The sequence below is a fragment of the Halichoerus grypus genome, chromosome 3, assembly GCF_964656455.1.
Source record: "Halichoerus grypus chromosome 3, mHalGry1.hap1.1, whole genome shotgun sequence".
Lineage (NCBI taxonomy): Eukaryota > Metazoa > Chordata > Mammalia > Carnivora > Phocidae > Halichoerus > Halichoerus grypus.
This window is the reverse complement of record NC_135714.1, coordinates 20,751,233-20,767,049: the sequence shown is the minus strand read 5'-3', so window position 1 is coordinate 20,767,049 and position 15,817 is coordinate 20,751,233. Positions and strand designations below refer to the sequence as shown.

Here is a 15,817-nt window from a genome sequence, read left to right as displayed (position 1 = left end):
TTCTACTTTCACCTTCAGATGCTCTTCTAATGAAGAGGCCTCCTCATCTCCAGGCTTACATTCTGATGCTAAGCAACTACAGAGGCAAGAACGGTCCCTCCACCAAAATTCTAGCAAAAGGTCTTTCTTTTTTTATAAATATTTATTTAAAAAATTTTTTTAGATATTTATTTATTTGACAGAGAGAGAGAGAGAGAACACAAGCAGGGGGAGCAGCAGAAGAAGAGAGAGAGAAGCAGGCTCTCTGCTGAGCAAGGGACCCGATGCGGGGCTGGATCCTGGGACCATGACCTGAGCCGAAGGCAGATGCTTAACCAACTGAGCCACCCAGGCATCCTATCATTTTTATAAATATTTAAAGCATATTTGTGTCCAAAAAAGAGTGGAAATGAATGTAACATGAATGTAGGAAATGAATATAAGAAAACACTTCCATATGAAAGATAAAGTGCTTCTAGCAAAAGTTCTTTAGGGAAGCTCCCTCCACTTTCAGTCCACATCACTTGGTATCACTTTACCTGCAAAGGGGCAAGTGGGTGCTGGGCAGACAATGGCGATGTGTCCCTGCCCACATGGAATGACTGAGGCCGTGAGTAACTGAGAGCTCTGTGAAGCTGCCAAAGAGTCTGAGAACTCTAAAATCGTAAAAATAAACAACCCCCCAAACGAACACCAGTAATATTGTCAAACATTGTCATGGAATTGAAGATGGCAAAGTTCCAGATTAGAAATCTCTGGAACTTGCATGTGCATGGGAAGGATTTCTGAGTTTTATTTCTTTTATTTCCCCCTTTTTTCTTCCTTGCTTGAGTTCCTCTTACTCCATGCTTCAGCCTGTGCTGTATGCTCAAACACAGAGTTTTATGCACAGATATGTTTCTCCCGTGCCCACGGCTGTATAAACACACACAGACACACAGACACATGCACGCAAACCCCCCGCACCCCCCCACCCACACCCCCTCTTTGCTTTTGTCTTCAAAGTGGTAGCAGAAGGGGCACTGGATTTGAAGTCAGGAGACCTGGCCACTCATTCATTTCCACTCACTGTGAACTTGGCAGGTGGGTCTGTCTCCCCACCTGAAAAAAGTGGCCTTGGATCAGATGATTCCAGATACCCTTCCTCCTTCCACACCGTTCTTGGTTCCAGCTCCCCCCATCCACCCCCGAGCTTCTTCCCTTAACTCTGCCGCTGGCCCAGAGCCCCAGGCCTGTCCCTGGCCTCAGCACAGCCCCAGCCCCACAGTGTACCCCCTCCCATTGGCTCCCTAGTGCTCGGCTCACTCAACCCAGCTGCTCTATTGCACCCCCCCCCCAGCAGCACCCACAATTTCCTGGGCCTGTCCTTTATTTTATTTTTTTTTATTTTTATTTTTTTAAAGATTTTATTTATTTATTTGAGAGAGAGAATGAGACAGAGAGAGAGAGAGCATGAGAGGGGGGGAGGATCAGAGGGAGAAGCAGACTCCCTGCTGAGCAGGGAGTCCGATGCGGGACTCGATCCCGGGACTCCAGGATCATGACCTGAGCCGAAGGCAGTCGCTTAACCAACTGAGCCACCCAGGCGCCCTGGGCCTGTCCTTTAAAAAGGCAGTATCTCCCAGTCCTTCATTCATGCCTCATTCCTCCATCGGCATCCTTAAAGGCAAAAATGCCGGAAATTATATATAAACACTCACCCAAATAAAACAAACCACTCATAGTGCACCATGGTATGTTGCCAAAGAAATACCCAATTTGGTATCGATCTTACTTTGTACGGCTCACTGCCTTCATGGCCGTCCCCAGTCTTGCCTTGAGAGGCAGGGTGGTTCGGTGCGCAAGGGACACACTTGACATCGGCCAAGCCCGGGCTCCCCTCCAGGGCTGGTCTGCCACTTAGCTGCTGTCTAACCTTGGGCCAGGTACTGGATCTCTCGGTAAGCCTCAGTTCCTTACAGCAGCATGGTGGTGGTACCTGCAGCTCCTATTTCCCTGCTGGGGCTGTGAGGGTTAAGTTAGATCACGAGCATAAAGCACGTGCATGGTTCTGGCCCATAGCAGGCTTGTTGACTGCTGGGGATTATTGCTTTCTGCAAAAAAAAAAAAAAAAAAAAAAAAAGTTATATGGGATTATTACAGAGCTGTTTAAAAAAAGAGTTCTCTACGTGCCGCTCACGGATGCAGCACTCAATGACAAAGCAAGGTGAAGAACAGCGTGTGTTGTTTGATATCTTTTGTTTCAAGAAACAAGGGAAAATCAGAATTCAGTTCACATCAATGTAAATAGAAATACACAACACACACACACACACACACACACACACACACACAAACACACACACGCTCTAGAGAGATAGAGGGCCAGGGATGGTTTCACGGTACAACTCAATCTGTTCTTCAGAATTTTGCCCCACGCAAATATATAAGCTATTCAAAAAGTTGAGTTAAAAAATGTTAGCGATCCAAGTCACCCCCGTTTCTTTGCTGAAAGCCGAGAGATTTCATCTCTCACTCGGAGAGAAAATCCACCTGGCCTGAGCCAAGGCACATCCCCAGTGAGTGAAGGGGCAGGAACGGACTGGAGGTCTTTTCTCTCCACCCTCTGCTCTGTCCCTCAGAGACAGTGAGAAGGAATCCCGAGCGGGATTTCACCTCTCACTCGGAGAGAAAGTCCACCCAACAGAGGACATGTCACTTCCAGTCACCTTGGAAAGTTACGGAGTAAAGGCTTCAGATCTCTGCGGGACCCAGGCTCTGATCAGAGATTCCTATGAGGGATGTGGGGCAAGTCAACGAGCTGATGAGTCAGTGTTTGCATCACATGGAACATTTGTATGCTGCTTTTAAGTTGACACAGTGGTTTCGCACCTGTCACCTCACTGAGCTTTCCAGCCATACACTGAAGTTAGCATTCCAGTTTTTATTATTCCTCTGACCGTGTCCTTGACAGCGTGTGGCAGGAGCTGCTACGGCCCGCCTCTTCTGCCCCCGGGGACTCACCATCCTGCTGGCTTCCTACTATAAACACCAGGGGCCCCATCCTGAGGGCTCTCTCTGGCCCCGCAGTGGCTCAGCCCGGGCTGTGGGCAAGCCAGGGTGTGAGGAGTTGTGCCCCTGGGAGCTGCCTGAGGGCTCAGGGCCCTGGGGGGCCTCACCCTCTGAATGGGCCATTGTGAGGTGAGGCTACGCAGTCTCCCCGAGGACCCGGCTGGGATGAATCCTCAGTTGCCTCCTGTGGTAACCAGCTCCTCAAGGCAGGGATCCTGGGGTGGCTTCCTTCCCTTCCCCACCTCTTGCCCCCCCTTCCCCTCCCGGCATTCCCTGCCATCCCTGCTCGGATGAGTTATGTGCCCTCACACTTCGTCTCAAGGTCACCCTCTGAGGGAACCCGGCCTGAGCCAAGGCACATCCCCAGTGAGTGAAGGGGCAGGAATGGACTGGAGGTCTTGTTTCTCTCCACCCTCTGCTCTGTCCCTCAGAAGCTTCCATGGAAGAAAACGCCCAGAACTGAGCGGGCAGACTTTTCTCTTCAAAACTCAGGCTGAAGGAAGCTACAGAATCCAGCATGATGAGCTCTGAGCAAAGAGTATTCAAAGCCGACAGCAACCCGATACTAGTTAATGAGTGCCAGTGTCTCAAATTGTCTTTTGGAGCAACATTTTTAAAATTGTTGAGATTGTTTTTTTCTTTCTCCATTTATTTCATGTTTGGAAAATAACTGTCAATATTCACTAAGCTTTTTCACATATGTGCTGTTTTGGTTTTTTTGATGCCTTACATTCGAAGTCCAAGAATTAAATTGTTGCTTAAAATGGTCTATTATTTTCTTTTGAAGGCTGAACGTCTTTTGAAGGGAGCTCTGTTTCAAGAACTGCAAGGGGGCTGCCCCGAAGGCTTGGAAAGGAGCTGGTATCCGGCCGTAACCCTGCAGGATGAGTGGGGGGTCCAGCAGGCTGCAGGACTGGCCTGCATGTGTGCGCGGAGGCCAGGCACGTGCTTCCGGGGAGCGGGGCTTGGGTCCCTACTTGGGACCAAGTAGGGTAAGTGTGGCTGAACGGGCGTGAACTCCACACTCTCCAGCCCAGAGGCAGGCAGGAGAAAGAGGAGAAAAGGAGAGGCCAGTGGGGAAACATGCCTGGTCTCCACCAGACCAAGACTGGGGCCCCGAGGGTGAGCCTGCCCTGGCACCCGCCCTGAGTAGGGCTTGGGGTGACACGCGGGAGTCACATGGAGTGCCTGGGGCATTGGCTGTCACTACTCCAGGACACTGGAAGCCTTGCTAAAGACCCAGGCTCCTTCCGTAAGACCAAGCCTAATGAGGCGCCCTGCGGAGGCCCTCTTACCAGGTCAGAGGGTCCATCCAGGGAACAGGATGAACCGCCAGGAGGGTGTGCGGTACTCAGAGCTGGCGCGTGTGCTCAAAATTTCTAAATGACAGAGAAGCAAGATCAAGCTGTTCTATTCAGCTCTTAACACTTGAGTTCTAACCAGTGGGGTTTGTCTTCAGGGACACGGGTGCCACACATTTTAGAGGTTCGATGCCCCACAGCGGTGCCGGGCACTCAGTAGGAGCTCAAATAGGGGCATGGAACAGAATGTACACGGAAGCACTCAGTTTCCGCATCTTGTTTGAGTTTGTTTGGATCAGGGAAAGGGATGAGAGTGTCTTGCACTTGAGTCATTGCCGATGAGTTGGATCGGCTGGTGGCCCACAGCGCTGAGTGTCCGAGCGGGATCCAGCAGCTCTGTGTCCCACGTGGACAAGGGCGCTGCACAGGGGCGGCGCATGCGCAGATTCCCTGTAGCAGGACTCCTTTTGCTCCGCTCGGATGCTGCACGTGCCCGCTGATGATCCTTTAGAGTCTGAAGGGTCCGCTCTTGGTGATGGATTTTGTGGCTTTCCCTGTGACATGGTCCTTCACGGTACCCTCTGAGTGGCCAGAATTAGTCTCGAACTTTGACTAAGAGGGAGTGAAGATATTGGAGCATAACTTTTGGGTGAAAAATGGGCTTGCAGAGAGGTAAGAACAAGAATCCAATGCTCGAGGCTTTCCCTCCCGCTCCCCTCCCCTGTGCCCCTCTCCCTTGCTTGCCCCCATCCTTCTTTTAGTTCACTTTATCCTTCCTCTGACAAGTCTGCTTTTGTTCCTTTTAAGTCTCAAAAGCAATGTAGCATTCCAGAAACACAGCCTGATGCCTGGGTTTGAATCCCAGGGCTCACTCTTACTGGATGAGCAATTATGGGGCTGTGGCTTAACCTCACTGTGCCTCAGTTTCCCCATCTGTACACTGTGGATGTCTATGATGATAGCCTCTACCTCACAGGGCTGTTTGAGGATGAAATACATTAATAATTGTTTTGTTTTGTTTTAAAACAGTAGTAATTGTAAAAGGCTTAGGAAACTGCCTGGCAAAGGGTAGAGGCCGTGTGAGGGTTAGATGATGTTATTCCCTGGCAGAGTTAGTGCAGGTGCAAGATAATAACGAGATAAAATACATTTCAGGATGCTCAAATGCTGCCTTTGAAAGGGTCCCGAAGCTCCTGGGAGTCTCCAGAGAAACAAGAAACATCTGGAAAACAAGATAGCCTTGCACTGGGATGTGGCCTAGGATGGGACTCCGTGTTCTCACTTAGATTCTTGGCGGGGCTGTATGACCCTGGGCAAACCAATTAATCTCTCTGGGCCTTAATTCTCTCATCAGTGAAAAAAAGAGGGAGAGAGAAGGGGGGAAAGTAAAAGAAAATAATACAGTCTTATTGCACAGAACAACTTGGCTCCTAAGGAGGACCAGAGGGTCTGAATGACTTTCAGTGGCTTTGTAAGTTGATTCTGGAGGACAATGGCTTCTCTATGATCTTTCAGACCCTTGAGTGGCGGGGACGAGCTTGTGGCTGCTCGATGGTAGAAATGAGCTCTCTCAGGTTATGTTTCCAATGAATGTGAATTAATGTAAGTTAAAAATAAAAAAGTATTTCCTGGAAATTGTGGTTGGTCAACATCTTCCTTATCACTTCTCTGACCACAAAAGAACGGAGACAACTTATTTGGGGCTCGGAACTCATCGGTCTGTGTTTCCCTCACAGCTCTGAGGAATGTCGCTTCTGAAACCAAAACTGGGACATGGAGTTGACTAAAGGGTTATTTCTCATTTGTGAAGAGATTTGAAAAAGGAATAAATATATAGATAGATGGATGTATGAGTCTATATATGTTTGTGTATATATAAGATGTATGAATCTATATGTGTGTATATATATATATTCTATTTTATTTTAAAGACTATTTTTTCAGAGCAGTTTTAGGTTCATGACAAATTTGAGAGGAAAGAGCTTTCCCATATACCCCTGCCCCCACACATACACAGCCTACACCATTATCAACATCCTCCCCTCCCCCCACCCAGAGTGGGACATTCGTTACAATGATGAACTTACATTGACATATAATCACCCTAAGCCCATAGTTTACCTTAACGTTCACTCTTGGGCTTGTACATTCTATGGGTTTAGACAAATGTGTTAAGACATGTATTCATAACTATAATTTACTTATAGTTATAACATAACTATTTTCACTGCCCTAAAAATCCTCTGTGACCTGCCTATTCATCCCTCCCCTCCCATCCTTGGCAACCACTGATATTTCTACCCCTCTCCATAGTTTTGCCTTTTCCAGAATGCATACAGTTGGAATCATTGAGTCTGTAGCCTTTTCAGATTGTCTTCTCCACTTAGTAATATGCATTTAAGGCTCCTCCATGTCTTTTCATGGCCTGATAACATTTCTTTTTAGTGCTAAATAAAATGCCATTGTCTGGATGTGCCCCAGTTTATCCATTCACCTACCAAAGGACACCCTGGTTGCTTCTAAGTTTCGGCAACCATTAATAAAGCTGCCAGAAGCACTTGTGTGCAAGTTTTCGTGTGCACATAAGTTTTCAGCTCCTCTGAGTAAATATCAAAGAGCACAATTGCTGGATTGTATGGTAAGAGTATGTTTAGTTTTATAAGAAACAGCCAAATTGTTTTCCAAAATGGTGGTCCCATTTCGCTTTTCCTCCAGCAATGAATGTGAGCTCTTGTTGCTCCACATCTTTGACAGCATTTGGTGTTGTTAGTGTTCTGAATTTGGGCCATTCTAACAGGTATGTAGTGCTATTCATTGTTGTTTTAATTTGCATTTCCCTGATAATCTATGATATGGAGCATCTTTCCCTATGCTTGAATCCCATCTGTATGTCTTCTTTAGTGAGGAGTTTGTTAAGGTTGTTAGCCCACTTTTTAATTGGGTTGTTTGTTTTCTTATTGTTGAGTTTCAAGGGTTCTTTGTAAATTTTAGATAGTTGTTTTTCTCAGATGTGTCCTTTGCAAATTTTTTTCTCCCTGTCCGTGGCTTGTCTTCTCAATCTCTCGATGGTGTCTTTCATAGAGCAGAGGTTTTTAAGTTTAATGAAGTTCATGGAGTGTCCTTTTGGGGTTGTAGCTAAAAAGTCATCACCATATATTTGGCTATATAAAAAGTATTATATTAAAAAAAAACAACAAAGGAGTATGAAATTGGGGCTACCCTGGACAATCTGAGATGAAGTGCAGGGAACAATTGTTCATCTCTCTGGCCTCAGTCTATCACTTCCCAGGAAGCCCTGATTTCCATCTGTGGGCTCCCTGTTAAAGCCAGCCTGCAGGGAATGTGTGATCTAGCTAAGCCAGTCAGTGGGCCTGGGCCTTGGCCACAGCGATTGCCTCAGTGCTGGGCAACTGGCCAAAGCCAGTGCAAGCAAAGTGAAGTTCAGGCTCTTATTTAGAAATTGGGGGCCAAGGTATTCTCTCCCTTCCTTGGAGACAGCATGTTTATGGATGTGAAGAATGAAATTGCTGCAGCCATTTTTGCTACCTGGAAGGTAGCCATTCTGAAAACAATCCACATACAGAAGAGATCAGTGCGGAGAAAATGTTAGAAAACAGAATGGGCCCCTCTGGAAGATTTAGACCCTTTGGAATAAATTGTGCCTGAAGACTGTTCTCAATCTGAACTTTTGGGTTACGTGATCCAGTAAATTTTCTAGATTGGTTGGGATCTAGTCAGGAAAAGAGAAACCACACGAGATATTTCAAAACACAGGGACTTAATAAAAGAATTTGTTACACAAGTAAGAGATCAAAAGGAGGATGCTGAGAGATTAATAAGTCCTGGGCCAGCAGAAAAAGAGAGAGGGTGGTTGCCAGAGCTTATGAGCTTGGAGAGAGAGGGTCTCATGCGATTGTGCTGGGCTCCTGGGGGGAAACTGCATGGCTTGTGTTCAGACCCTTGAAGCTCTCAGACCACTAAAGGGAGAGGAGGCAAGATTTGATGGACACTCACACCCCCAAGGTGGCTACTCTGATGGCCCAGAGCACATGGCCCAGTGGATGAGCAAATTAGTGCAGCTGGTACACCACCTCCCAAGGGATCAGGGCTGATGGTCTGTCCCTCTTCAGGGGCACGGTAAGGGGGCTCTGGGAGTGCCAAAAGAAGCTGGGAAGTGAGCCCACTGTCTACGCCTGCTGGAGAGACACCATCAGGAACTGAGAGTCAGAAATGAAGTCCTTCTCCCCTTCTCCTGCCTCCAAATCTCCCTCTAGTGCCTCTTGCTGGAGGAACCTCACAGAAAACCAGCTGGAAGGACAGTCTGTGAAATGCGGCTTGCAGAGTACCATTCCAGCACCACAGGGCCAAAGGGCGATCTGGGAGCTGAGAGATGAGAGGTAAAGAGCAGGCACGATGGCCTAGCCAATCTGAAATGGGCTTCCTGTTACTTGCATCGTATCGATAGACCCGATTGTCATGATTACCATAATTACAGCCTTATCCCACTTTTCTTTGGGTTATAATCTGGAAACCATCTTGGTAATCCCAAACTCTACTGTTTACTTTGAAATCCTCTGTTGATTGCTGGGGTGTTCACCTTCTATTCTCTCCGATGAGAAGACCAAGCAAGAGGAGGCCAGATACCAGGTTCACGCCAAGCTGACCACTTCTCTTTTGGGAAAGCTCTTAGTGGATGGAAATGTTGGGATCCATTGCAAGAAGAAAATCTGAGGGTCCTCTTTGGGGTGGGAATTGGACTAGGATGCTTTCAGCTTGAAGAAACAGGAAACCCTGACTCAAATGGCTTAAAGGATGACAAAACATTCTCTCACATAGCTGGAACTCCAGGGGTAGGAAATTTCAAGGAAGGTTAATTCCTCAGCTCATCTATATCTTCAAGGATACAGGTTCTTTCCATGTTTTCTCTTTATCTTGGTCCTCAACTTGTTTCTTTGGACAACACCCCAACATGGCTGTAGCAGCTGCCTCTGTTCCAACTATGTTATCCAGATACAACGTCTAATAGAAGAACCATCTTTTTTTGTATGTCTATTTCTCGGATCAAGGGTGCCTTTGCCAGAAACCCCCTACTGGAGTTTCTATAACTGGCTAGACCCAGGTCATGCCTGTACCTAAACCCAATACCAGCAAGGGGACTGGGAACACCATGATTGGCTCAGACCAGCCAGAATTCACTCCTGAGCTGGCGTTACGGTATCTATAGGTACCTATCTCATCAGTGAGGGTTCAATCAGAGTTGCAGAACCACCAGAAAGTTGTTCTCCATAAAAATATGTAATCAGATTTGTAGTAGGGATTTTGCCTTCTGCAATCGTGAGAGCTGGTTAAACCCTCTCTATAGGCTTGCTGTCTTTGCATCTGATACTGTGGCTTCAAAGACCACAGGGCCGGAAGTGGGAAGATAGGTGTAAAGTGAGGGAGAACAAGGACAAACTGGGTGGGGATGGACTGGAACCTGGGTCCCCAACCTCAATGTCATGCAGGAAAAGGGGATGCCCATTGTCACTGAGATCCGAGATCCCCAAGGCACTGGAGGAGCCAAAGGAGGATCCAGACAAAGGTGAGGCAGTTGTAGACATGCCCACCGTTCCTTGATAATGAGATGAGCTTGGTGATCCTGGCCCAATCTTCTGAGCTGGACATGTGGCCTCCAAATCTCAGGCAAAGGCATCTCTCATGGCCCCACTGGAAACATGCAGAAAAGGAGATTCTGGGGAACAAACCTTGGGCTGGCCCTGCCGACGTACTACAAAACCATCATAGTAACCTTCCCTGAGGAAGTGATCTTTTTTTTTTTTTTAAAGATTTTAACTGAGGAAGTGATCTTGAACCAAATTGGGGTGCTGTAAGCGAAGAAGAAGGAAGACACAGATCTGGGGGGAAGCAACCAAAAGTGTCTGTGCTCCAAGGTGAGCAGTTTTCGGCTGCTTCGTGCTAGGATCCAAGGTGAGGCATGGATTGTGTGTGTACAGTGCATGTACTATAACAACACCGTATAACCAAAGGCTGCCTCTCTCTCTCTCTCTCTCTCTCTCTCTCTGGGCTTATCGGGGGCCAAACCCTGGCAGAAAACGCTAAAGAAAAATAAACTCATGCCTTCAGCATTTAGTGTTGTGCCTGCCCTACCTCTGAGTCACCACCGCACTGTTCACTTCCCCTGCTTGGAACCCCCTCTCTCCACTTCCTGTTCTCATTCAGCAAGCATGCATTAAGCGCCTACTGTTTGTGGGCTGCAGGGGACACAAGAAGAGGAAAAAATGAACTTGAGCTCCCACTCCAGGGGAGAACCCTCCTTCCTCTGCCCTAAATCCCCCTCCTTCCAGAAACCTTCCCAGATGTCTTCTCAAGCTCTCCAGCAAAATCTTGCAGCCCCGGCCCTGGTCTCTGCACGGCTGTAAGTGATTATCTACAAGGATGTGTGTATATGGACATGTCATTTTTGTTTTTAATGAATGCTTTATTTTTGTCGGTCCCATCTTTCCCCTGGAGCACATAAGAACTTTGAAGGTCGGGTTTCTGTTTCCTTCACTGCTCCTAACCACGTGCAATGTGCAGGGCGGCTGTGTTCCAAAGGGAGAAATCCAATCGGGGTTCCCAAACACAACAGGCAGCATTTCCACGTGCCTTGGAAGATGCAAAAGGGGTGCTTAACACCCACTCCGTGTGGCCCTCGACACCGTGTTGTTATAAGTTCTGTTGTCATCAGTGTTATTGTCCCATTCTACTGTGAGGAAGCTGAGCTCAGGCTCATGTGACTTCTCGAGGGGACTCACAGCTGCAGAAGTACAGAAGCGGGCCTCCAGGTCCTGCTCCTGCCTCGAGGGATTTACACTGGGCTTCACGGTTCCACCGACCTCAGCGGGTATGGGGGCGGGTGCACCGTCACACATTCACCAGGGGCCTATTCTGTGGGGGGCCCTGGGCTGAGGCTTACCGGGAGGTGTTAGTACTAGGCTTCAGGAGCTCATGTAACTTCTAAGTGGCAGAGTGAAGCTCCCAGCTAGGTCTTTCTAGTACCCAAATACATGTATTTAACCCCTATGTCATCCTGCCATAACCATGATCTAAAAGGATGTGAGTGAACTTCTCGAATTCACATTTCCACACCTACATCACCGGGCCCTGGAGTTAGACCACCAGGGTTGAAAGCCCAGTTCTGCGACCTTGCGCAAGACGCTTCACATCTCTCTGCCTCTTCCTTCCTCTGTACAGTGAAGATTAAACAAACAAACAATAAATAGTACCAACCTCACGGGCTGGTTTGAAGATTAAATGAAAGAAAAAAAATATATATATATATATGCATGCTTTCCACAATGTCTGGCATGAGGTGAGCAAATGATAAGTATCAGATTTTATTCTAATGATCGCAATAATTCTCATTATTGACCTCGTGCAATCAGTCTGGCCAACAGTTTGCCTAGCAAAGCCATCTTTGTCAGGGCATGGTTAGCACTGAAAGGCTTGAATTCCGGGGAGCCTCGGATTCCCCCAGAAGCTTGTACCAGAACTATCCTTGCAGCTGCTCGAGAAGGCTTGTGCGTGCAGCCGGGCTGCAAAACCCAGGCCTTATTGATGTCCTGTCTTAGCCGGCCCCACTCAGCTGCTCCACACATGTTCCATAAATGGAAGTCATTAGCGGGGAGCCCCATAAACACTCCCTCCGAACCATGCTGTGCCGTGTGTGGTGGATGTGGGGGCAACCCTTCCATCAAGCCCCTCAGCCCAGATATGAAACAGCTATCAGTGTGCGTATAAACTAGCATGTCCTAAAATGAGCCTTCCAGGGGCCAAGGTGGGGGTGGCGGTGGGGGGTGGGGCAGCTTCTCTTGGCTGCCTGAGCAAACTGCTCTCACTCACCTCCCTGTAAAGGACCAGTTAGTTCAGATGAATAATCATAGGGATCTGGCTCAGACTTCTCCACCGGGACATTTGAAAGTGATGATCTTCTTTGCATTTAATAAAACTTCTTTATTAGGTTTCCCAAATCCCAAGTTAATTGAGGGAGCAGATTCCCTGCAAAGGGGCTGATGGTTCTGGGTTTGCAAGGCTGAAACAATTCCATTACAAGCACATATGAACGCATTGTGCGTTCAAGAGGCTGGCGGGGGAATCTTGAGGAGCTGGGAGCTGTGTCAAAACACAATCTTGCTCCCTCTCAGTGGTTCTGGTGGAGCCTGGGATAGGGAAAGAGCCACAGTGTGCAAGAAGCTTCCGCTAAATTGGGGGTCTCAGTGAGAGGCTGCAGAAGGGGGCTGAGCCTTCAGAGAACCGAAGTTTAATATCCCTGATGCAAGCTTCTTGACCAGGTCTTTCCTAAGGAGAAGATGGAATTAGATGCATTTAGCAAGGGCTTCCTCAGTTAGGTACAATTATGGCGGCAGACACTGCAGAGAGCAGGTAAATTAGTCTCTCCATTTGCAGAATGAAGATAAACCTAGAATATCAGGTGTTGGAGGAAGCAGGATGTCTGGGCTGGAGTTATCCCTGGGCTGGCACGAAGAAAGACACAGTTACTGTCCCACCCTCCCCTCTGTGCCCAAGAGGGTGTTCCCAGGGGCGGGGGGGAAGCCCCAAGTGTGGAGTGTAGTGAGGGTCCTTTAGGGAAACCACAGGTTAGCAAGAAGTAGTCCAGAGCTTGAGGCCACGAAGGCCAACTCCTGATTACTGCATGGCCCTCTGCCAAAGGGAGTGGGAAGGAGAAGGGGAATCTGAAGTTCAGAGGGGCAGAAAGAGGAAGGGGGGGGCGAGGAGAAGGCGGAACAGAGAGGAGGCAGCTCGCCAAGCTGGGGAGAGGAAGAGGTGGGCAGTGGCCAGGCCTGCAGGCGGGCCCACTGGGCCGTTTCCTCAGCAGCAGAAGGCATCGGGGCCCTTGGGTCCTGCCCAGCCCCTAAGGAAGGAGATGGGGCACTGCTGGTTCTCCCGAGGTGAAGAGCTCTCAGGAGGGAAGCGGGTGCTATAGAGAGGAAATGGGAGGTGGGGGAGAACCTTGTTACTTCGCCCACTTTTGAGCCAGAAGGGCTAATGACACACAGGTCAGACATGCAGCCCTAGAGACTCAGGTACGGGGGACAGGCGGATCCCAATCACAGGGATTAGGTGGGTGACTGGCTAAGGCACAGGCTGCAGTCCCAGGCACTGCCGTCGAGCTCCCCACGGTGCTTCTTCCCTGGGCTGGCCTCTGCACTGAGCATCGGGAGCACCAGTCCCTCAGCTCCTTCCTCCCCCTGCCCGTATGCAGGAAGCTTCCTAGTCTGACAATGACCCACCCCAGAATGATACCTCTCTGTGCAGAGGGAACTCCTTATATGTCCCCATCCCCTTTAAGAACTGTCTGTGTGTCTCTCTCCCGAGGTGACATCCCACTCTAGCTCTCAGACCAGAACCTTCTTCACAAATTCTTGACAACAGATGATATGGTTTCCTATTTTCCCATCTCCCACTCCCCTTCTATTTCGGGAGGCTGAAAGGATGTGTGGCTCTTCCCGCGCCTTTATTATTTTGCTCTTTCTGTCTGCCCTGCTGCCCCAGTCTTGGGTTCAATGCTGGTAACTTCAGAAACAAATCTAAGAGGCCTTGGGGAAGTGTTAGGTTGTCATTTCCCGAAAGTGAAGATGGACTTTCCTCCTCCCTGCACCTCCAACCTGCAAACCCCTGATATTTCGACAGTTTGCCTCATTCCCTTCATCACACCACACCCCCACTGGCCTTAGGTTTTGTTTATTATCCCTTTAAATTACATAGCCCCTTAAGAGAGAAAAAAAGCCTGATATGGAGAACAAAGAAAGTTATGGCCTTTTAAAGTACTTTTATGGAGGCTTTTCATGAACTTTACGAAGGGAGTAAAAAACAAGTGTGAAAGGATTTTTCAAGGAAGGAACATGCTTTTGCAATTTGCTGGAAGTTTTCCCTTGTGTTCCAGAAAAGCAGCCTCCCCATTACTCACCAGGGAGGCACGCAGGCCAGGGAGGAAGGGGGCTCAGCGAATAAAAACAGGCCTTTCCCCCATCCATGTGCAAACAACACTTAATAATCAAATTGAAAAAACACACAAATGAAATTAAAACGTTTTCCAAATGGGCTGCAGCCCCGAGGCCAGACTTCATGGGGCCGTGGCTTGGGTGAATTTGTATCTTTGCCTTAATTGGGATCCAGGCAAAGTGGCTGGGGGGAAAGCCAGATTCTGGTGTCAACGGGAGGGTAGGACAGCCACTGGAGGCGGGGAGGCCGGCTGGGAGCCAGCACCCCAGACTCTCTGTTGTCTCTGCTCCCATGGGGTGTCACCCATCTCCTGGGACTCAGTTTATAAAGCAGCCCAGACCTCTCCCATATGGCAGGGAGCCCCGGCGCACCCCTGTAATTGCACTGGGTCACTCACTCACTCACTAGTTTGCTTACTGGGTCCCATCAGCATATGGACTCGCTATCTTGTCTCCAATCTTAAAACAAAGGCAAGAAAAAAAAACCCCAAAAGCCAAAACTTCTCTTGACCTCACCACCGTTTGGCTGTGAACCCATCTCTCAGCTCCTGTTTCAGTTGCCTGGACTCCGGTGTCCGGTGATTCCCTTCCTGATGTCTCCTGCACTCCATCTGTTCGGGCTTCTGCCTGCCTCACTCCAGCAGAACTGTCCTGCTGAGGTCAGGGTCAGCGGTCCCTCCATGTGAATAAATCAGGTCTCGGGCCTCGTCCTTGACCCACCAGCAGTAGGCGGCCAACACCTCATCCCGGAGACACTGCTCTCCCTCGACTTCACTCCACCACTTTCTCTGGGTTCTCTCTTCTGTGCTAGCCAGTCCTTCAGAACCGCCTTGGCTGGTCCTTCCTTTTCTCCTGACCTCTTGCCTCAGAGCACCCCAGTGTGCACTGCTTGGACCTTCTCTTTATACTCATTTCCTTGGTGATTTCATTCAGTCTCATGGCTTTGCAATTAATGCATGTGCTGATTTTTATCTCCTTAGCTTCCACCCTGGATTTCAGACTTGTGTACCCAATGGCCTACTCAACATCACCCCTTGGATGTTAAATAGACATTGCAACCTTAGCATGTTGAAGACTGAGTCAAGTCCAAGATTTTTACAATGACGCTACACATTCTACCCTCCTTGAAACTTTCTCACCCCCTCTAGCCTCAGTGGGCTCCGTGCCATTCCTTGAAAAGGCCAGGCAGTGTCTCCCTCTGGGGCCACTGCACTCATTGTGTCCTCTCCTTGGAAGGCTCTTCCTCCAGACATCCACACAGCTAACTTTAGTTTTGTTTTCTCCTGAACCAGGATCCAATCCAACACATTGTTGTGGTTCAGTCTTTCTAGTTTCTTGATCTAGAACTTCCCCACCACTTTTTTAAAAATGATATTGATTTTTTTTTTTTAAATACTGATTGCCTTGTAGAATGTCCCTTGCTCCACAGTGGCCAGACCATCTCTTCTTGGTGTCATTTAAGTGTTCCTCTACCCCCTGTATTGC

The 15,817-nt window shown here is 48.5% G+C and overlaps 1 long non-coding RNA gene across 4 annotated transcripts in view; it reads right to left on the bottom strand.

Moving 5' to 3' along the window:
* Nucleotides 1-924: 924 nt before the first annotated feature.
* Nucleotides 925-15,817, bottom strand: part of LOC118534630 (uncharacterized) — a 48,425-nt gene continuing 33,532 nt past the window's right edge. The window contains exons 3-4 of one of the 4 annotated variants that reach the window (XR_004916799.2): nucleotides 1,754-2,072; nucleotides 942-1,080 (exon numbers count right to left, since the gene is read on the bottom strand). This is a non-coding gene — a long non-coding RNA (uncharacterized LOC118534630). Of the gene's footprint in view, nucleotides 2,073-15,817 lie in introns of all 4 variants that reach the window. The other 3 variants (XR_013446302.1, XR_013446303.1, XR_013446301.1) reach the window with 3 other exon arrangements.